Source organism: Marmota flaviventris, chromosome 2, assembly GCF_047511675.1.
Source record: "Marmota flaviventris isolate mMarFla1 chromosome 2, mMarFla1.hap1, whole genome shotgun sequence".
Lineage (NCBI taxonomy): Eukaryota > Metazoa > Chordata > Mammalia > Rodentia > Sciuridae > Marmota > Marmota flaviventris.
In genome coordinates this window covers 69984185-70006656 of record NC_092499.1, presented here as the reverse complement: position 1 = coordinate 70006656, position 22472 = coordinate 69984185, and the positions used below count along the sequence as shown (strand labels likewise).

General features: G+C 38.6%; 1 protein-coding gene across 1 annotated transcript in view; it reads right to left on the bottom strand.

Moving 5' to 3' along the window:
* The window catches only part of Kcnh5 (potassium voltage-gated channel subfamily H member 5), a 283319-nt gene that overhangs the window by 172837 nt on the left and 88010 nt on the right, over positions 1 to 22472 (bottom strand). The window lies entirely within an intron of this gene.

Genomic DNA, 22472 nt, shown 5'->3' with positions numbered 1-22472 from the left:
ATACCCATTTTATAGGAGCATTATTTATAATAGCTAAAAGGTGGAAGCAACTAAGTATTTAGGGAGAGATGAATGAATAAACATAATGTGGTAAATACATGCAAGGGAATATTATTTACCTTAAAAATGGAGGAAATTCTGGCATGGCTATGATACAGATGAGCCTTGAGAATATGCTAAGTAGAATGAGTCAATCACAAAAAGACAAATGTTATATTATTTAATTTCTATGAGGGACCTCAAGTTGTCAAACTCATAGAAACAAAAATCAGAATGGAGGTTGTCTAAGCTGGGGGAAACAGGCTATTTTTATTTAGTGGGTAATTATTATTTAACGGGTACAGACATCTAGTTATAGAAGATGAAAAGAGTATGGAGATGGAGAAAGGTTATAGCTGCATAACATCAGGAGCACATACTTAAGAACACTGAACAGCACACTTAAAAGTGGTTATGATGGTAAATTTTATGTTATGGGTATTTTATCACAAAAAAAAATGGGGATAGAGGGAGAAAACAAAATCTCCAAGTGAGTTCATGTGATTTGGCTCCATCATGTCTCATTCCAAGATACTGTGGAGAAAGGACCACAGACATAACTCTGCCACTGCCAGCTATATTTGAAGAAGACAGAATTGAGGGGCCAGGGGGACTAATAATGAGGCAAATCCAACTACACTTTTCAAATAAGAATATTAAAATAGGGTAAATTTCAACAGGAGACTGATGAACTAAGCAACACTGGACACAGTCTAGAATGGATAAGCATCCAGAAATGAAGAGTGATCCCTAAGACCCAGCACATGATCTTGCACAAGTCATGCTAAGATAATCCATCTCTTATTTAACAGTTATCACACTGCTCAGATTGACCTATACTTTGGTGAAATACTGGTCAAGCAAGGCCTTTCATGATAGCCTGGAGGGGAGGTATTAGAGGATCATTTAGGTAGGTGGAGTCTTACTTAGTCATATGACCTCACCAAAAGGCCGTGACTGACAATTAATGAACACCTGAATGGAGGTTTCTAGAAGCAACAGCAAGTATTTCTTTAGCATTTACAATGTGCTTGGCACTGTTCTGAATTAATTTAGTTTTCACAGCAACCCTAGGAGCTAGGTAAACTATTACCCCATCTTATAGATGAGGTAACTAAGGCTCAGGGGGGTTAGTAAGAGCTCTTGCCCCCAAGAATGCACCAGATCTGTTCAAAGACACCAGTGATCCTTGAAGGCAAAATCCAAAATTCCCAGATATAGTCTTTCCTGGCTTGTAAATAGAACGTCCCACAATTGCTCACTTGCTCTTCCTTCAAACACTCCCCTTGACAGGCCTACAACACCTCTCACCCCTAGGTTTCTCCCTGACTCACTGAATGCTCCTCCTCAGTCTATTTTCATTTTAAACTTAACACAACTCATTGAAATTTAATTCTTGCCTCCACCAATCCCTTCCCCACTAAAATTCTGCTTTCTCCAAATTCTTCCCTATCCCTATAGATGTATAAACCAAACAGATCTTAGAGTCATCCTTGAATTCTTAGTTTAAAACCCACATCAGATTTGCCAGCAAATTCAGCTGGTTCTATCTTCAGGACATAAAGACAGTCTTGACACATCTCACCACCACCATAGTGACCTCCTTGGTAACAATCCATCATCATCTGGCACAAAGGTTATGAATCATCTCTCCCACCCAAACTTGTCACCTAGACTTCACTTTCAGAGGAACCCTGTTAAAATATGTCAGATCCTGTCATTTTCTACTCAGAATCCTCTAGAAGTCCCCTTCCACTGAATAAGGTGACCACTAGGGCCTGGCATGTTCTGGTCCCATTTCCTTTCTGACCATGTCCCATACCATATTCTCCTTTCTTCACACTATTACAGATACTCTGGTTATTGAATGTATAACAGAGACACAGCCTCTGGACCATAATACTTTTCAAGTTTTCTCTTTACCACTAACCATGATGGCTTTTATTATTTCATCTTCCCTACTCTAAATTACTGTAGACCAAGTTCTATCTGACAGCAGAAAAATTCCAAGTACCACGAAGAAGACATTTTATTTTCATGCCTGTTCGGCTAGTAGACCCATACTCTATAAACCTCTTCACTGTAACTCAAGCCAAAGATTTTAAAGGTGAAGCTCACATAATGATGTTCACAAGAGACAGCTTCACAGGAATCCCAGTCTTTTTAACTGAAAAGCAAAGGTACATATGTTCTCATCCTGCACTGGCAGCCTCACTGAAGTATTCCAACCTGACAATATTTCAGCCCAAATATAAAGTGAAGAACATCTATAAAAGCTTTATCAACAAAGCCCAAACAGCACTGTGCTGAATTCTTTATAGACCATAGAATGTTGTTGATTAAAGGAAGGATGATAGAAGAGGAAATTTAGACAGCATTAAGTTTAGCCAATATCACTGAGAGTAGTTTTTCTTCTCACTGTCAAAATATGTCAGTCATGCCATTTTCTACTCGGAACTCTCTAGAAGTCCCTATCCACAGAATAAAGTGGTCACTAGGGCCCTGCTGACCACTTCTAGTCCAAAGAATGTAACAGAATCCTGACTTTAAGAAACTGAATACAGGGGCGGGTGTTGTAGCTCAGTTGTAGAGCACTTGCCTTGCACATGTGAGGCACTGGGTTCGATCCTCAGCACCATATAAAAATAAATAAAGGTATTGTGTCCATCTACAACTAAAAAAAAAATTAAAAAGAAAGAAAAGAAAAGAAACTGAATAGATGTAGGTCTAGCTTCATCCATGATGCTAGAAAATTTCATGTCTTCCTTGAACTCTTAAATGTAACCCTCTATGAAAAAAATCAGACCACCAACTAAATCTAGCTAATGAGAAACAGCGTGAGAACACTTTTAGAGTGCTAATCTGTATATTTAAGGGCTTGAAGAAAGATGTTTTGCTGAAGATGGGCTTGAGGAATGATGTATTATCAGGGAAAGGCTGGATCTAATGAACACGAAGAAAATGCCTCAGTTGAGGCTGTGCATGACCACGAGGATCATCCAAAGAGCAGGGACTATGCCAAATAGCCAGAAGCAGGGTTACAGGTTATGTACATATTAGAGCAGTAAATTTCTGATGGGTTTAATAAGATATTTCCTTTTGGCAAGTAGCTTGAGATGAATGATGAACAACAGAGGGGATTTTTTTTTTTTATCAAGAAATGTACAAATCTAGATAATCAACAAATGATAGAGAAGCAAGAGCCAAGAAAACCTTGCAAAGAGACAGACAGACTCAGCCAAAGATAGAAGATTGACCACATGCAAGTACTTCTGCTTTTTCTCAAAACCCCACAAAATCACAAGCCCAAAGAGAACAGTAGAAAACACAGTAGCAACAAAATTTTGAAAACTGGAAAGCGTAGGACAATGAGTGCCTGACTTAGCAGATGCAAAAAAGCTAAATCTTAGGCCAGCACAAGGGGAAGCCAAGAAGCAACCTGATTTACACTACCAAACCTGCAAATATCCCAAAGATCACCAGCACAAAGCACCTTGGAAAGTGAGAGAGCAAAGGTGAGGTAGAATCCAGAGAATTCACTGAACATCTGTTTAACAAGCAGATGGATGTCTATCCCACTGCCCCCAAAACCCTCCCTAATTCCACAGAGACAATTTCCTTTTTCACATCTCATCAGAAGACTCAAGAGGGTCTCTGAATTGAAGGAACAGCAGAAAGTAGACATCCTCTACTGAAGTTGGGCGGTGATATGAAAAGTTATGCAATGAATATTAAATCCTCATCACTGTTCTCCATTCAGCTTCCAGAAAATTAGATGCAAGGGTTATAGTCTTCAGGCTGGACCCTGGAAAATTCCTCTCTGAGTCAACTGGCAGCTCAACAGAAATAACCCCAAAATACTGATGTTAAAGATTCCCCACAAAATAACCCAATACATCTCCCCAGACTAGGAATACCAGTCACAAGTCCAGCCCTAAAAAATAAATAAATAAATAAATAGCCAGGATCTCCAGACATCTGCAGAAAAACTTCAAAATGAGAAGCAGACACGTAAACTCACAAACAAAACATTATTTTGAAGAAAACAGGGACTATGTGGGGATATGAAAACTGTACATAAACTATCTTATATCCTCAGCAAAAGAAGATTTTTGTATTCATGAAATGAAACCAAGATGCTATAAGAAGGAAAAGAGAAAATACAAGAGGTCTTGGAAATTAATATTGGCTATCAGAAATAAAAATGGATGAGAGGGTTTCAAAAAATGAGCTACAGCAAAACTTCTAGACCATAGTGAAAAAAAAAAAAGAAAGAACCATATAAAGTGGGTAAGAAAACAAGAAAAACAGTCCAGGGAATCTGACATGCAAATACTAAGAGTTTCAAGCAGAGACAAAAATAAGGAAGAATTCTTCAATAAAATAACCGAAGAAAATAATTCAGGAGTGAAAAATCGGTGTTTCCAAATGATAGAACATGCCCATTGAGAGCCTCAAAGAGTAGATTAAAACACACTAATAGAAAGAGACATTGTCATAGTGTTTCACAACAGTAGGTACCAAAAGAAGATTCTTAGAGCTTCCAGAGAAGAGGCAGAAAGAAAAACATATTACTTAAAAATATTAGGCTCAAGTGGAATCGGTCTTCTGAGAAGTTCCACTGAAAATTCAAAGGTAGGGTCAGAAGGATTGTAAGTTCAAGGTCAGTTTGGGCAACTTACTGAGATCCTGTCAAAAAAAATAAATAAAAAAGATAGCAATGTAGCTCAGCGGTAGAGCACTTGCCCAGCATGCACAATGCCCTGGGTTTGATCCCCACTACAGAAAGGAAGAAATTAAGAAGGAAGGAAAGGTCACTCAAAGACAAAACCAAAAATTATCATAAAATTGTTTCTAATATTTAGATCTCTTCAGAGATAAACTATCACTTCAGTTATAAGGACAAATGAAAGATATTTTCACACATGTATACTCAATGCTCCCTGACTTAAAATGGGGCTACATCCAGATACCCCCAGCACACATTGAAAATATCTTAAGTTAGAAAAAAAAAATCTTAAATTTGAAAATCAAAACATCTTAAGTTGGAGACTATCCGTAATCTCAAAACAAATTACCTTTCTCTGAAGACTATTTTAGGAAGTGTTACTTCAAAACTGATGTAGGAAACACAATCCACAAGAGAAGGCAGAAATGCCCTGAATGTCATGGATGAAGGAAAATACCAGGCTGAGCACTGTGAGTGTGTCCTGGAAAGCCTAGTCCAGTCTGGAGAACATCAGGAGGCTTCAAGAGAGGTATACCTATGTTAACCACATAACATGAGTATATTGAGATTACAGGTACTCGATGGAGGAGAGTTCTATTTACAGATTAATAGAAGCACATGGAGACTAAGAAAGAACATTCATGACATTCATTCTCCTAGAGAAAACCAAATGTAAAACAGGAAAGTAATCATAGTATATCACACGACTCGGTTTTAAAAAGTATTTGCATAATCATGATAATGAAAACACACTATTGATTCAATCAAAATTATGTTCTAAATACAGTGATAACAGAGAAAATTGGAAAAGCATATACATCGTGGTTTAGAGACAGCAGAAAGGAAAGAATTATATTTCCAATCATTCAAAGATGTCAGTCTATTGGTAATGATTCAAACTAAGAATTCTCTCCAAAAATCATATCAGAACAAAAGAGAGAAATATCACCAAAAATGAAGCTGATTTGAAAGTAATCACTGGGAAATGGGAAAAGGCACGTAGACCAGGAAATTTCATTTTTCAAAATAAACCTTGAAGTTCTATTTGGCTCCTTAAGCTATGCTCATGTGTTACTTTAATCTAAAAACCTTTATTTTTTAAAAAAAATCATGCAGATAAAATATGAATTACTGTGCAGATCAACTGAAAAAGAAGACATGTGAACCAAAGGATTAGAAAATATTTGGAATTCTCTTTTCTTCTTCTGTAGGTCCTATGTCCTTCCTGTTTATCTCAGCTGTTTTCTCTGGTATTGTCATATTAACCAACTATCATCACAATTATCTTTTTTCTGTTAGAAACATCTGATGACAATTAGCAACTACAGCCACGTAGCCACAGGAAGACTGGGCTAAATACTAGAAGCCACTGAAATCTCCCTTTGGGTGAATGGAAACACTTCTTTCAAAAGACAAGTTTCTCCAAAATATATGTTTATGGCTTTGTTTCTTTGGCAAACAACAACAGAAAGGATATTTGTACTTCTAATGTAAGTTGAAACAGTCCTGACCTTACTTTGCCCTCTATAAAAGAGAATACTCAAACTTCGTCTATATATTCTTCCTATGCTATGGACAATTGTTTCCAAAACATCTGTTATAGTTTAGTTATGAGTTATTCCCCAAAAATTCATATGTGAGATAATGCACAAATGTTCAGGGGCAAAATGATTAGATTATGAGATTTGTAAACTAATTAGTGGATTGGTCCATGGATATGGATTACCTGGGTGGTAAGTGTAGGCAAGTACGGCGTAGCTGGAAGAAATAGGTAAGTGGGGACAAGCCTTTGTCTCTGGTGAGTGGAACTCTCTCTGCTTCCTAGTTGCCTGAGCTGTTTTCTTCTGCCAAGCCCTTCCGTCATGATGTTCTGCGTCACCTTAGGCCCAGAGGTAGGGCGTCAGCAAATTATAGACTGAAACCATGAGCCAAAATAAATTTTTCCTCTTCTAAGTTGTTCTTGTCAAATTTTTTTTTGGTCACAATATGGAAAAGCTGATTAAAAATACCATTTTAAATTCTAAAGTAATTCTTTCGTATCATCAATTTAAAAAAGAAAAGAAAAAGACAAGATTGGCAGTATGGCAAATTCATTTATGGACTCTGCCATAACTGAGGATGAAGAATAGAAAGAGATACACACACACACACACACACACACACACACACACACAAATAGTTTTAGTCTAATTCCTAGTTCTTTCTAATGCTCCTCTGCTCTCCTCCCACTGAAACTGACAGTCCTTTTCCAAGAGCACTGTGGATTCAGCCGAGAACAAAGAAAGCAGTTTAACTTTGAGTTTCTAATTAGACATTTTTAAAGCTGATAGCCAAAACAATAATCTTGAAAGCATAGATTTCCATTGCAAACTTTAGTCCTTTGAGAGAGCAAATGGCTTTTTGATGTTGTTGTTGTTCTTTTTGCGTTTTGTTTTCACTGTTAAAATCTTACCTCTTTTCTCAGAAAGCGTGAGAGGAGTAGAGGAAGTGAAACCTGCAAGAATAGAAGGAACAATAGGAGGTGACGATAGAAACCCAAAATAGGTTGAGGGGAAATCCAAATGCAGCCAAGAAGTATATTCTGCTTCCCAACCAGAATACTAAGAAGTAACAGACAGACCAGCCAGTGTAACCCCGGGACAGAGAGAGCAGTTTGAGAGGAGGATAAGGGCGAGGGAGCAGTCACAAATCAAACTCTGCTATAGACAAATTGAATCAGCCACATGGTCAGAGGCTACATGTTATCGTTTAAAAATTTAAGCCCATCACTAAAGGACTCGGGTTTAGAGAACTAGTGTGGTTTTTGGCTTGCTCTGAGTTTACCACTTTTCAAATAGGGAGTCTCAAAACATACTCATTTCTTCGAAAAGAATTTAATGAGCACATACTATGCTTCTGTTACACCAGCGATACAGTGTTGAACCAGAGAACAAGCTCCCTGCCTACATGTCTCCCATTTTAGTTGGAAGAGTCAAGCAGTAAGTATATTTAAAAAAATTAAAGTTTATAGTTACAGACTACAATAACAGGATAAAGAGATACAGAGTGACAAGGACTTTCTAGAAGGATTGGGGAGAGGAATCTTATAACAGTGAATCAGAGAAAAAGTATTGTGAATTATCAATTTTCCTGATTATTTTTCCCACTTAGAGAGCTCAAGGAAGACAAAAGAGAGAAAGAGAGGCACTGGAAGAGTCTCTTCCCTGTTGGCCTTATCACCTGAGCACCTTCCTGCCCTGCCTGCCAGGCAGTACCCTCTGCTCCAAATTTTTCTGTACCCTCCTCTGAAATCTCATCACCTGTTTTTGCTTCAACGTGACAGGGCACTACTGTGAAACCCAGTCCCTGCTGGTATGCTAACACAGGCTAGAGACACAGCTCTTAGAGAACAAATAGCCGTTTCAGAGAGTCTGGATGGAGTCAAGAACACACAGAGCAGAATTTCTGACTGTGAACCATCAGACAACAGGGAAAATCCAGGAGTCAGCTGGATCCCACCACACCACTGTTTGCAGAAGAAACTGTTCAGCCTATCGAGAGAGCTGCCCTGTATCTTTCAATAATTCATTTCCAATATCACAATTTTCAACATTTAGGAGAACGAGTAACATGACCAAGCAAAGCAGATTAGAAACAGCAAGAGAAATGGGAGGAAAACCAGGGAGAAAAACACCCAAGAAACTCAAGGAGCTGTTTTAATGGATGAAAAAGTCTCTGAAATCTAATAAATGTCCTTGGAGCAGTGGAGCAGGGGAAGAAGTCCATTTTCATTAAGAAATCCATCCAGATAAGGAAGTCAAGACCCATGTTTGGGGAAGAAAAAAAATTTTTAATTGGTAGATAAGAAGGTGAAGAAAATGCAGGGCCAAGCATTTTACTCACATAGATATGTTTTTTTTTTTTTTTTTAGGATTGAAGACACATAGACACATTTATTTATTGGCAGAGAAAGAGCCAGTAAAGGGAAAGATGAGCACAAAACAAAGGGAAAAACGGGAAAAAAAAAAAAAAAAGCTACAAAGCAAATCTACGTTCATATGCTGGGAGGCTCCCATGAACTCCAGGCTCATCTATGTAATCTTCACCTGACATGACAAATGACCCTCCCACCCTGGCACAGCAGGTGCTACACCAAAGTCTTTTGCACCCTATTTCCTCATGTGCATGCTTGTGGGTGCTAGCGCTCTCGCTCTCTCTCGCTCTCTCTCTCTCACACACACACACACACACACACACACACACACATTTTATTGGTCTTAATCATACATCTGAAATCTAAACAATTCTAACTACCACCACGACCTGCCACCTGCCTGCCCTCTTCTATCCCCGACCCCTCACTGTCTAATTTACACAAAGCAGCAGATTGTTCTTCATATAACAATGTAAGACAAATCACGCCTCTCTTGGACCCAAAATCCTTAGAAATCTCCTCCCCATTTGATTCAGAATAAAAGTCACTACTCTGGCCTTCAAGGCCCTGTCAGTTTGTCCCCCAGCCTGTGCCTCTCCTAGCCCACCTTGGTAAGAAGTGATTCAAGGTTGTTTAAAACACACACACACACACACACATATCTGTGACAGTTCCTATTCCTAGAGAATACACATCTATTTCAGATAAGAAAAAGGCACAGGCCATCAACTGAGATAAGGAAGGATGGCCGCGGGTTTGGGAGAGGTGGAGACAGAAACCGAACAGCGGAAGCTCAGCTGCTCAGCAAAACTTGAGAGGGCATCCGCCTAAGAGTAAAAGACAAGACTGTGAGCCATGCATTTTTAAAGTGGCGCCTTTGCCTGTGGCTGTGCAGATGACTCCTGCTACTGCTCAGAAATCCTGGAGCAGTGTATAAATGCCACATTTTTTTTATCCATTCATCTATTGAAGGGCATCTGGGTTGGTTCCACAGTCTAGCAATTGTGAATTGTGCTGCTATGAACATCGATGTAGCAGTATCCCTGTAGTACGCTCTTTTAAGGTCTTCAGGGAAAAGTCCAAGAAGGGCAATAGCTGGGTCAAATGGTGGTTCCATTCCCAGCTTTCCCAGGAATCTCCATACTGCTTTCCAGATTGGCCGCACCAGTTTGCAGTCCCACCAGCAATGTACAAGTGTACCCTTTTCCCCATATCCTCTCCAGCACTTGTTGTTGTTTGACTTCATAATGGCTGCCAATCTTACTGGAGTGAGATGGTATCTTAGGGTGGTTTTGATTTGCATTTCTCTGACTGCTAGAGATGGTGAGCATTTTTTCATGTACTTGTTGATTGATTGTATGTCCTCCTCTGAGAAGTGTCTGTTCAGGTCCTTGGCCCATTTGTTGATTGGGTTATTTGTTTTCTTATTGTTTAATTTTTTGAGTTCTTTGTATACTCTGGATATTAGGGCTCTATCTGAAGTGTGAGGAGTAAAAATTTGTTCCCATGATGTAGGCTCCCTATTTACCTCTTTTATTGTTTCTCTTGCTGAGAGAAAACTTTTCAGTTTAAGTAAGTCCCATTTGTTGATTTTTGTTATCAACTTTTGTGCTATGGGTGTCCTATTAAGGAATTTGGAGCCCGACCCTACAATATGTAGATCGGAGCCAACTTTTTCTTCTATCAGACGCAGAGTCTCTGATTTGATATCTAGCTCCTTGATCCACTTTGAGTTAACTTTTGTGCATGGCGAGAGGAGGGGATTCAGTTTCATTTTGTTGCATATGGATTTCCAGTTTTCCCAGCACCATTTGTTGAAGATGCTATCCTCCACCATGGAGTATTACGCAGCACTAAAAAATGACAAAATCATAGAATTTGCAGGGAAATGGATGGCACTAGAGCAGATTATGCTTAGTGAAGCTAGCCAATCCCTAAAAAACAAATACCAAATGTCTTCTTTGATATAATGAGAGCAACTAAGAACAGAGCAGGGAGGAAGAGCAGGAAGAAAAGATTAACATTAAACAGATACATGAGGTGGGATGGAAAGGGAGAGAAAAGGGAAATTGCATGGTAATGGAGGGAGACCCTCATTGTTATACAAAATTACATATAAGAGGTTGTGAGGGGAATGGGAAAATAAACAAGGAGAGATATGAATTACAGTGGATGGGGTAGAGAGAGAAGATGGGAGGGGAGGGAGGGGGGATGGTAGAGGATAGGAAAGGTAGCACAATACAACAGTTACTAATAGGGCATTATGTAAAAATGTGGATGTGTAACCGATGTGATTCTGCAATCTGTATTTGGGGTAAAATTGGGAGTTCATAACCAACTTGAATCTAATGTATGAAATATGATATGTCAAGAGCTTTATAATGTTTTTAACAACCAATAAAAAAAAATTTAAAAAAAAAAAAAAGAAATCCTGGAGCAGGAAAAGAGGCAGGCAGATTGGGGGCAGGGGGGTGGAGGTGGGGTCTTTAGAGCATTGTGTAGCAAAAGGAGAAGGAATAAAGGATTGTGGGATATCAGTGTCTGGACAGGAAGAAGGGCTGCTGCTCCTTAGCCAGGCCCTCATCAGGAAAGGAAGTGGGGAAAACACACCTACTAGAGGGGTCTTGGGGGGCAGGGGGGCATTTTCTAAGGAAACTAGCAAGCAAACTCACAGGCAGCCTAGGGTAAGAGACATTCTCAAAGTCTATAGCTCCCTGCCTTCTTTGCAGATGCCTAAGCAGAGGTACGTACTTTTAAATGTCCTTCCCTTACACTTATTTTAAATCGGTGAGGATCCCAAATTAGACCTCCACAGATTAAGACTTTCAGAGATTGTTAAAAATACATTCAACTTTAAAGAAGATGAGATCTAAAAGGGTAACTATGGAACTAGCTTCTAAAAGGGAGGCGACAGCTTCAAAGACAATTTTTGAAGCTTCCAGTATTTCCTGAGAGTCAACCTGGACAGAGTTCTCGTTCCACAAAGATCACCTTACCTATCCACAGCCAGAAGGGAGCGTGTTGTACCTGGCACCTAACCTCCTAGGGAGGCCCTAATGTAGTCTTCACAACTTATGTAAATATTAAAGAAATAGATAAGAAGCAGTCACTTAGGAGCCAGGTTAGAAATTGCTCCCAAAAAAATCCCCTCTCTCATCATAGCAAAGCAATTCTTAAATCTATGCATAAAGGCCCTCTGGTATGACATGCATTTCAACAAGTCCTAAATATATTTATATATGGATTTGTGAGTCAACCTTTGAAAAAATTCTACATATTTCATTTCCAGCAAAATTAAAATCATATGCCAATTGATCCTTGAGTCTACATATCTAAGAACCAATAAAGCTCCACAGTTTTTTCTCTAGCACAGCATCATTTCACCTATATGGATATTTTGTGCTGGGCAGTATACTTTATTTTAGGAATCAAAACTAAATTTCTTGGAAGAATAATCCGTTCATTATCGGAAAATAAAATTCTCCCCTAATTAAAATACCTGTTCTTAGAAAGTGAGATTTCATAAAAAGATTTCTCTGCAAGTCAATCTTATTTTCTAACACAAAAGAAAAATCCCATGCATGTTATTCATCTAACAATCTAAACACATTTATTTACTTATTTATTCAACTTGAAAGTTGAATCAGAAAAAAATCACTGGCAGTAAAAATTACTACATAAGCACAATCTACTTCTACTAGCTTAATTGCTAATAATAAAATCATTCTCTTTCGTATAGGAGAAAAAAAAAATCAGTTTGGATTCTATAAATTCTTCAAGTGCTGCCTCTTTCCTCTCCACTAGAAAAAGTCAACAATGCTCTCCGAAGGTCAGCCAGATCTCTATTGACTTCCTGTCCTAGTACTCTTATGGTTCCCTCTTCCATCCTAGAGTTCGCTTGTCTTTTTTTTTTTTTTTTTTTTTTGATACCAGGAATTGAACTCAGGGGCACTCAACCCCTAAGCCACATCTCCAGCCCTTTTTTATATTTTAATAGAGACAGGGTCTCGCTGAGTTGCTTAGCTTCTCGCTGTTGCTGAGGTTGGCTTTGAACCCATGATCTTTCTGCCTCAGCCTCCTTAGCCTCTGGGATTACAGGCATGTGTCACAGTGTCTAGCTTCTCTCGTTCTTTGTCAGGAACAAAGCCATACTTTCTACCCTTCTGGGCTCTCTCTCTCCTTAGGCCCTCTGTGGCTCTCCATCATCAAGTGTCCACCCTCAGACAGCTTCATTCTGACTATCCCCTACATTCCCTTGACAACCAATTACTTTCTATACACTGTGATTCCCACAGACATCCCTCCATGTCTCACATCTCTGAAACCCCAAATCACATTTCTAATTGCCTAGTAGACATCTCCAAGGAATAACTTCTAGGAAAAAGAACTACCCTTTTCCTCCAGTATTACCTGTGCCTTCTTTCCTGTCTTAGAAAAGTGTTCTGTCATCCATTCAGCTGAATTTGCAGAAATCCACAAGTCTGTTAGAACTCTTCTTCTACATTTGCCCACACATCCATTAATGCACTGAGTACAACTTAAGAAAAATGTTTCTGGAATTTGCATGCAATCTTTTGGATATTCCAAATATCCACAGTGTAGGGACTCTTCTCTCCATTTTCTAGATCACAGCTTAGATAATGGATGTAAGTTCTTAATAAGTGATGATAGAAAACTTAAACCCAGGGGCTGGAGTTATGGCTCAATGGTAGAAATTTTGCCTACCAAGTGAGGCACTGGGTTCTATCCTCTACATCACATAAAAATAAATAAATAAAATAAAGGCATTGTGCCCATCTACAACTAAAAAAAAAATACTAATAAATAAATAAATAGAAACACTTGAACCCAGGTTTGTCTGGCTCCAAAGTCTATAGTCTTTTCACACACCACAGTCCATATGTCAAATATGGTCTGCCACCTGATCAGAGTTGTATAGGAACCCTGTCATGCTCAGCATAGACATGCATGTTGTTTATGTGTTTTCAGTGGCTATTTTAGCAATACAACAGCAGAGATGAGCAGTTGCAACAGATACCTTAAGGTCCATGAAGCCTAAGGTAGGTACTTTCTGATCCTTTACCAAAAAAAAAAAAAAAAAAAATCACTTGCCAACTCTATGCCACCTGCTACATACCTCCCACTTGGTCTGTCTTCCTGGATTATTCCAACACCTTCCTAACTGGTTTCTTTGACTATAGCTATCATCTTCTCCAATCTACATTGTACAATGAAGAATCAAATTCTTCTTATTTATCTCACAGTCTTCAGGGTAAAAGTCAAATGCTTTATAAAATGATGAAAGGCCTTTTGACACATACATTCCTTTCTTCCTCTCCAGCCACATCAACTTCCCACTTCAGCATGCTGCTCCCCAAAAAGGTCAAACTATCCCATTCTTATGTTTTCAAACATGTTCTCTTTTCTGGAAAATCCCTAAGTCCTGGCTCTTTACACATTTATTTTTGTATTGTGAGCTCAAGAGTCACTTTCTTCCTAAACACCTTCCTAGATTCCCTCCAGCTGAGCTAGGTGGCTGTCAGGAGGTGCCCTGGGTGCAGAAGCCTTTAAGTCCTGATGCACTGGGTTCTGAACAATTATTGGCAGGTCACAGTAACTTGGGCATTACCCCAGCTGGGATAACAAGGTGTGGCTCCAGGAGTAGGCGTCACTGCTGGGGTTGAGTCACACTCACCTGTTCCTTTGTAACCCTACCCCTTTGCCCTTTTGGGGATAGAATATTCCATGGAACAACCTCCCCCAATAAAACCTGGGTTCGAGGTGTGCTCTCTTTCTTGCCTGTCTTGCCTCTTTTGTGGAAGCTGGGTCAGAGGAGCCATCATGGAACTCAAAGAAAAAAGCATTTCTCTGTCTCTGTGTGATTATTTCATGCCAGCGCAGTGACCCGGACTGGTTTAGTCATGTGTTATGACAGGTGGCTTTATCATTCACTTATTCAACATATCCTCAATAAACACGCTAACAGCTCAGAGACAATGCTTTGTGCTAAATATACAATGATGGACAGGACAAAAAGACCTTGATCTTAGGAACCCAACTTCTTTATTTCCATTCACAGTATAAAGAATGAGATGGAGGCACTGGGATGGATATGGAGAAAGAACAAAAAAGGAGGACAGGGGAGGGAGGAGAGAGGAGATGGTTCTGTGATTTTCCTGACACTCCCACCATATCACAAGCTTGATGACTGCTGAGCACCAATGCCTACCAGACGACCTGGTACAACGCTGAATGAATTAAATAATTCTAAATGATACGAGGACACAGTTCAGTTTCAGAGAACCAAGATTTCTGCAGAGTCCAGGCAAGTTAATAAGGCACCGAGGAAATGTCCTGCTATTTTCTGGGGGAAAAACTCAACTTTTCCAGAATTTGAGAGGGCTTGTGAAAATGTGACTATGCATAAAAAGAAACATAGGTATAAAAGAACTTTCCTACAAAAGACAAATTCTGTTTTGAATAAGAAACAGGGAATAAAGTGCACATCACATATCACATAGTCTCCTTCTCCTTCTTCTTTTTGGTCTACTGGACTATACATCTGAAACTACTAAACCATAAAAAGTACCTATAACCCTGAACTTTGAGCTCCACAAAATGTTTTTCCTCATGGGATACTCAGCTCATTAAAGAAAAGAAAAGATAAAAGAAAAGTCTTTCTTACAAGCTAGGGTAAAGCAGACACAAAGAATTGACCCAGTTTCCAAAATAAACATTAGGCTTAAAGCTCTCTCCATCTGGCTAAAACTAAAACCAGAAATGAAAATCGCCTGTTCACACTCCATTTCCTACCTACACCACGAGAGCAAGGGCAAGAAAAACTTTAACATATAACTTAATACTCTCCCTGAGTTAATGGAAGTATCATATTAATATTTGTAGAATTACTTTTTAGTACCGAAAAAGGGCAGCACCCCACTTTTAAGCCAGTCTGGGTAGGCATGTAGATCAAGTACCCTTCCACGTCCCCTCTGAGCAAGTCTACAGATGTCTCCCTTGCAGCTTTCTTTGCCCTGAGACAATGTCTTTCAGTCTTCTGAGCTAATTGCTCATGATATTAAAAAAAAAAAAACCTTCTCTTTCCAAAAGCATACTTTCTAATCTCCATAATATTCTTAGACAATCTTCTCTCTCAATTCTTTACTAAACACTCTCTGTAGAAGAGATTTCTTATTCTCTATAAAGCAAGGTATTCCCTTTACATGAAAAATCCTAAAATCTTTGTGACCCCACCTCCTCTCCATCGTAACCTCTTCTCCAATAATCAGCTTCAATCTGTGGACAGTGGTGTAACTGCATTAATAGACTCCTAAATGTATAGAATATTAACACTGGGGAAAAAAAGATTTAAAAGCCTTTTGTTACAACTTCTGCTTTCACAACTGAACCCAGCCAGATTTGAAGACTCTCTAAGAAAATTCTTCATGACTTTGTCCCAAACTTATTCTATGTTCTCACAACCCCCCGTTCTTACCACTTTCTATTTATTTTCCTTTCTAATGGGTAGGAGTCAGGACAATGCTCATAACCCCAGATTGGCTTTTATCTGAATTCCACAGAGGACACCAAGTGAGTTCATCAACCTCAGAACATGATACTTGGCTCTGGTCTCCTCTACACGACGTTGAGTAACCAGTGTGTGACTAAATGCTTCTCAGTGGCCCTTAACCACCCACATGGAGATTCAAATTTCCCTTCATACATATTTCACTGACAGATGGTCCCGCTATACTTCTAAAAGTGGTAAACCATTGGCCTGCTGGGTTTTAAGCTATACCAGTCCATTCCAAAAAGTTTCTAGACTGTGCAAGCTATCATCAATTACATCCTTTTTGAAAATTACAGATCAACATCAGTATGCCTGGGTTTCTTGTCTACCAATGAAATCTCAGCAATTTTCAAATTTATGATTTTTTTTAGCATTGCTTTGTTTTTGCTTTTCAAGTCTCAGTTTGCATAACATCACAGAACATGCATCATAGTCTGAGTGTCATACAACATGTGTGTGAGGCTGCCTAAACAGACAGCAGAACCTAAACAGACAGCAAGAAAAAGAGTAAACTATGCATTCAACCAAAATAAATACTTGAAGTTCAACACGGACGAATGCTGTCTACATATATTAATAATATATTTAATAGTATATTAAAACAAATACATATATGCATATGAGAAGACAGATTTGTTTGAACACTAAATTATTTATGAAAACAAGTAAGCCACAACTTATATTTTTATTTTATGTTTCTTTCTTTTAATAAAATTTTAATGAAATATGCAAATATTAAGTTCTTTATGATGGTTATATTCAACTAAAATGAAAGCACTGTGATGATTCAGTAATAAAGAAGGAACTAAGTAATTGCTTTCTTGATGAGCCTTTAGAAAAGGATTCATAAAAATACATTAAGACAAGGGGCTAATCATATTAGAAAAATTCCATACTTGTATTCCTTTGTTTTATAACTATCAAAACAAAGTATCAGTGTACTAAGGTGCTTTCTGAATAGCAGAGAAATTAGTCAGTCTGTCATTTCTTTGGAAAATGGAAAATTATTAGGGGCTCAATAATAAGATTATGTAAATGAAATGGATTAGAAAACATTTCACGAAGGAATCATTAAGTGTTTACCGAGCAAATTAGCAAAGAGATTACCCACATCTTGATCTAAAAAAAAAAAAAGAAAGAAAGAAAGAAAAAAAATCTGTTACTTTCCACAACTTCTGCAGAACTGAATTGCAAAAATATTGTTTTACTAAAGCCCTTCAGTAGTGAATCCCATGAATGCCAGCAAATAGACAGGTTCACTTATGAATGGACAGACGCAGAAGAATGGGGAGGACACACCTATGGGTGAGGGCAAAGGCTACTCCTTAGGTTGTGGAAGTCACTTGGCTCAGGAAACACCAGGATGGGGAAGACTGTATGGGTGTTGAGAAGAACCAGTCTGAACAGAAGGATCCTCCACATTGGGCAGGCATAGGAATGAAGGGTTTCAGACTAAGAAATTCCTAGGTAGCAGGTAAGGGAAATATCCCCAGATTCTGCTGACACAGGAGGAATCCAGAGGGAACATCGGGAGACTGGGATTGGGATAGGCCACAGTCATAATTATTTTTTTTTGAAGATTTATCTGATATTAACAAGAAGAACTCTGAGACTAAATAGAGTCACATGTAATTGAGCATTAGGCAGGAAAGAAAAAGCCATAAAACAAAGAAGAGGGTTTATAAAGGGACTTACAAACTGTACTTGCTGCCGTTGAAATTTCTGAATTTTGCTGGAAAGCATGAAAAATTTTAGATGGGATTCTCCAAAAAAAAAAAAAAAGAGCCTATCATTTACAAGTAGTGATTATTTTTTCCCCACAGACTATAAGCAGTTGGTGTCTCCATCAACTTTTTGATAAATGGCTTTTCACAGTTATTGAGTTATAAGGTCTCAAGTTGTGCCTCTCAGGCAGCCAGCACATAGCGACTGGATTCCCAGCACAAATGAACGCACGAGCCTTCTGTTTCCTACGCCCTCCTTTCTTTCCCTCCTTCCTCAACATATTTCACACACACACCTCTGAATTCCTGGCATTGGCTGACAGCACATATTGGGTTGTGAGAATACTGGTGGTTTGTTTCTGTTTGTTTTCCTTGGCATTATTATAAGAAAAAAAATATTGAAATTATAAACAGCTACAATATGCCCATTTGGCTGATATTCTGTACAGGCGTGTCTAATAAATTTTGGAATTATTCAAATTTACTATAACACTTCTTGCACCTACACAGATTTCTATAATCTTCTCGGTTTATGTCAAGGGAAATATGCCATGAAATTATCAAGAACCCACAAAACAAGAAGAAAACTCAGAGGTATCTTCCTAAAAATCCTCTGGCTATAGAAACTGGTTTTCTGTTTTATGCCTCTGAATAAGTCCAAAGTCAATAGGCAAGAAGACATCAGAATATAAGCAGAAAACTACTGCTCAGGCTTTGAAAGGAGATACAGAAAACTGGGGAAGAAAATGATCAGGTTTAAAGCTAGTTTTTCATTTTGAAATCAAGACAGGAACTTCAGAAAAGGAGAGAATTTTTTTCCCCCCTGGAACTAGGGATTGAACCCAGAGGTGCTTTACACTGAGCTATATCTCCAGTTCTTTTCAATTTATTGTTTACTCATTTTTGTTGTTGTTTATGAAACAAGGTCTCCCTAAGCTACTGAGGCTGGCCTCAAACTTGCAATCCTCCTGCCTCAGCCTCCTGAGTTGCAGGATTACTAGTACATACCATAATGCCCAGCAATGAAATTGAGATCTAGCAAGTATAATCGCCCATTCTTGAAGTAGGGAATAGAACCAACTCTGAATCAAATGAAGTTTTGAAAATTCAACCGAATCTATGTGAAATTTTTCAACATTAGTAGATTATGAGGCTAGATAATAAAAAGTGATGGAAGAAAGGACTGTTGGTATTTCCACTAACTTCTTGGAAATTATATTAATGGGTCAACTGAGAGATGTAGGGTTGGGCAATCCAGTGCAAGGAACTAGTGCACTCCCAAGGAGATAATACAGGTGAGCACTCGAGGGCTCTCACAAAAGAATTGAGGCCAGGCTACCTGACAGGTATCTTCCTCAGACACCTATTTGGGGTGGATGCAAGGACAAGAGATCCTCATGATGACTAGCTGGGACAACTTCTTTGTTTGAATAACAAATTGAGATTGAGAGGAGAGCTGTTAACAATTAAAATATTGAGGATGTAGAGGTAGGAAAAGACAATCAAGGGCCCCATTGTGTGGAGTTTACATTCTGATAGAAAGGGGAAAAAAAAAAAACCAGAGTAAACACAATTCCAATTCTTGATAGGAATAGTGAAGAAAGAGGGTCAAAGGTTAGAATATGGGTGATTGGGACTGGGATGATTTTTATAGTAAGTTAGCTTTGGGAGGAATTTCTGAAAAGGTGGAAACCTGTCTGAAATTGTGGAAAAGGTAAGGAGTGTTAGAAGCGGTGGGAAAGCAGATATGAAGACACTGACCCAGGACTGAGCCTGATGACTTCGCAGTCAACATGAATTTAGGACAACAGGCCACAGCAGACTAGTGGGAAGTAAAGTGGGGGTAAAGCAGGCCAGGGCCTCATCAGAAAGGCCTTGAAAGACAGAGCAGGGACTCTGGATTTTATTTCATGTGCATTGGAGAGATGTGAGCAGAAGAACAGTGTGACTTTATTTACTTTAAAAGGAACACTCTGGCTTCTAGGGAGAGATTGTGGGGCAGGAATAGAAACAGAAGGAACATATACAGGAGGTAACTTCAAAAGTCCAGGCCAGCAATGATGGTGAGTTGCCCGTGGGTGGTAAGCTAAAGAAGTACAGAGAAATAATCAAATGTATTTTCCAGGTCAAACCAAAGGGCTTTGTCTAGAATGGATGGAACACACGAGAAAAACAGGAGTCTTAGATGATTCCCAGCTCGGGAGCCTATGGAATGAAGTGTATGACAGCGTTCTTCAACTCTACACAGATTTTTATTTTCCTCTGATTCTCTTATGAAAAACTATGTTAGTACATCCATTCTGCAAAATATAGTTTGGCAATTTCTTCAGAAAATAAATATACACTTAATTGTATTTGTGGGCATTCATTCCAGAGAATAATGAGCTTATAAAAACCAATACATGAGCCAGGCACAGTGGTGCACACCTATCATCCCAGCAGCTAAGGAGGCTGAGGCAGGAGGATCAGGAGTTCAAAGTCAGACTCAGCCAAAGCAAGGCTCTAAGCAATTCAGTGAGACCCTGTCTCTAAATAAAATACAGAATAGGCCTGGGGATGTGGCTCAGTGGTTGAGTGTCCCTGAGTTCAATCCCCAGTATTCCTCCACCAAAAAAAAAAAGAAAGAAAGAAAAATCTATACATGAGTGTTCATAGCAGCTCTGCTGGTAATAGTCCAAAAATAGAAACAAACAAAATCTCCTTCAATAGATGAGTCATTAAACCTTGGTATACCCAAACCATAAAAAAATACTACACAGAAATGAAAAGAAACAGATAACTGATACATTCAGTTTACATGAATCTCAATAGCTTTATGTTGAATGGAGGGAGTCCATTTCAAAAAATTTTTTTAAAAATCACCTTTTATATGATTCCATTTATATAATATTCTCAAAAATCACAAAATTATAGAGCTGGACGGTTAGTATTCAGGAACCTGAGATGATTGAGGAAGAGGTAGATCAAATGAAGGAGATCTTTGTGGTGACAGTTCTGTATATCTTGACTACAGTGGCAACTGCAGGAATCTACATATATGCTAAAGCAATACAGAGCTATGTGCATACATTGTACTGATGTCAATTTTGACACTGTGCTATGTTATAGAAGATGGATGGTGAAAGGGACAAAGGCCCCCTTTGTACTTATCTCTGTAACTTAAGTGAATCTATACTTCGAAATAGAAAGTTTTTATTAAAAACCTAACTATGCCCAAGTGTAAGGCAAAATGTATTGCACAAACATTAAAAGTAGATCGTAGTTAAGTATTATACCTGAAAAAATATCACCTTCACAATTTATAAAGTACATTTTTGCCAATATATCTTTGGCTGCGTAGGTATCCGCTAAATTAATCATCAAGGTTTCTGTGTATATTAAAACAGTGTCCTCCTGAAAGCCTCTGGAACAAATAGCGCTTGCAATTTTAACTCTCCCTCTAACTGCAGGCTTCCACCTGAAAATAGAACTTGTGCATTTTTGCTTCTGCATCTGGACACAGGAGGGCCAGAGTGATGGATGATAGACAGCAGTCAATACTGGTGTTCCAACAGATCTCAGACACTCTGAACTATGAAAGCTATCTGCTGAGACCCAAGCCACTCACTTTCCGGAGGCCAACCAATGCCCGGGGAATCTAACATCTTTCCTCTTAAAATTCAAGCCTCTATAATGTAGAATCTCAAAAACAGATGTCTTAGACCAAAGACCAATGGCCATGATCTAACAATGCTAATCACACCTTCAGTCCAATAGTTGTCAAGTTCTCTAGGTATCAAAACTAGACTAGCCTAAATCATCCAAGTGAATTTGAAGGCATAGACAGTGGTGAAGTCTTCCTGAAGAGATTTTAGAACAGCTTCTTGGGTATGCATTTCCTTAATATTCTGGTCTTCTAATGTCATACAGTCTCAATTCAAATGTAGAGACTTTGGCTCCTTCAAAGGACATTCCACTTCCAAGAATACGATCAAGCCACTGCATACTCACGCATGAATGCTAAATTCTAGACACTTTTCATTGCTGGATGGGCTTTTGTACTAATTCTTCCATTCTTTTAGTCATATATTCAACCTAGAGTGTTATAAACCTAGAGTTTCTAAATACAGAGATTAATAAAAAACTTTCTTTTACTAGTTTAAATTGTAAAAGCAAACATAAAGCTATATCTTGGGGTTGACTTCAATTCACAAACTCAGTTATTAACTAGAACATTTTCCAAACTGTGCATCTCACATCAGATCCTGCTTGCTTTTTTGGAATTGAATGCACTGTCAACAAAACTTCCAGAATGTGTCAGATGCCACCTGACTAGATGCTGGTCCTAATTCCTTCAAGAGAGCTCTGTCAGGTAGACCACTCTCAATAGAATTAAATCATTCTCTCTAATAATAAAAATAAATAAATAAATCATTCTGAATTTCGCATCATCTACCCAATACTGTTTTTCATGTGTTAATACATTCAAAAGAGTAAAATATGTTCTTTCACATTTTT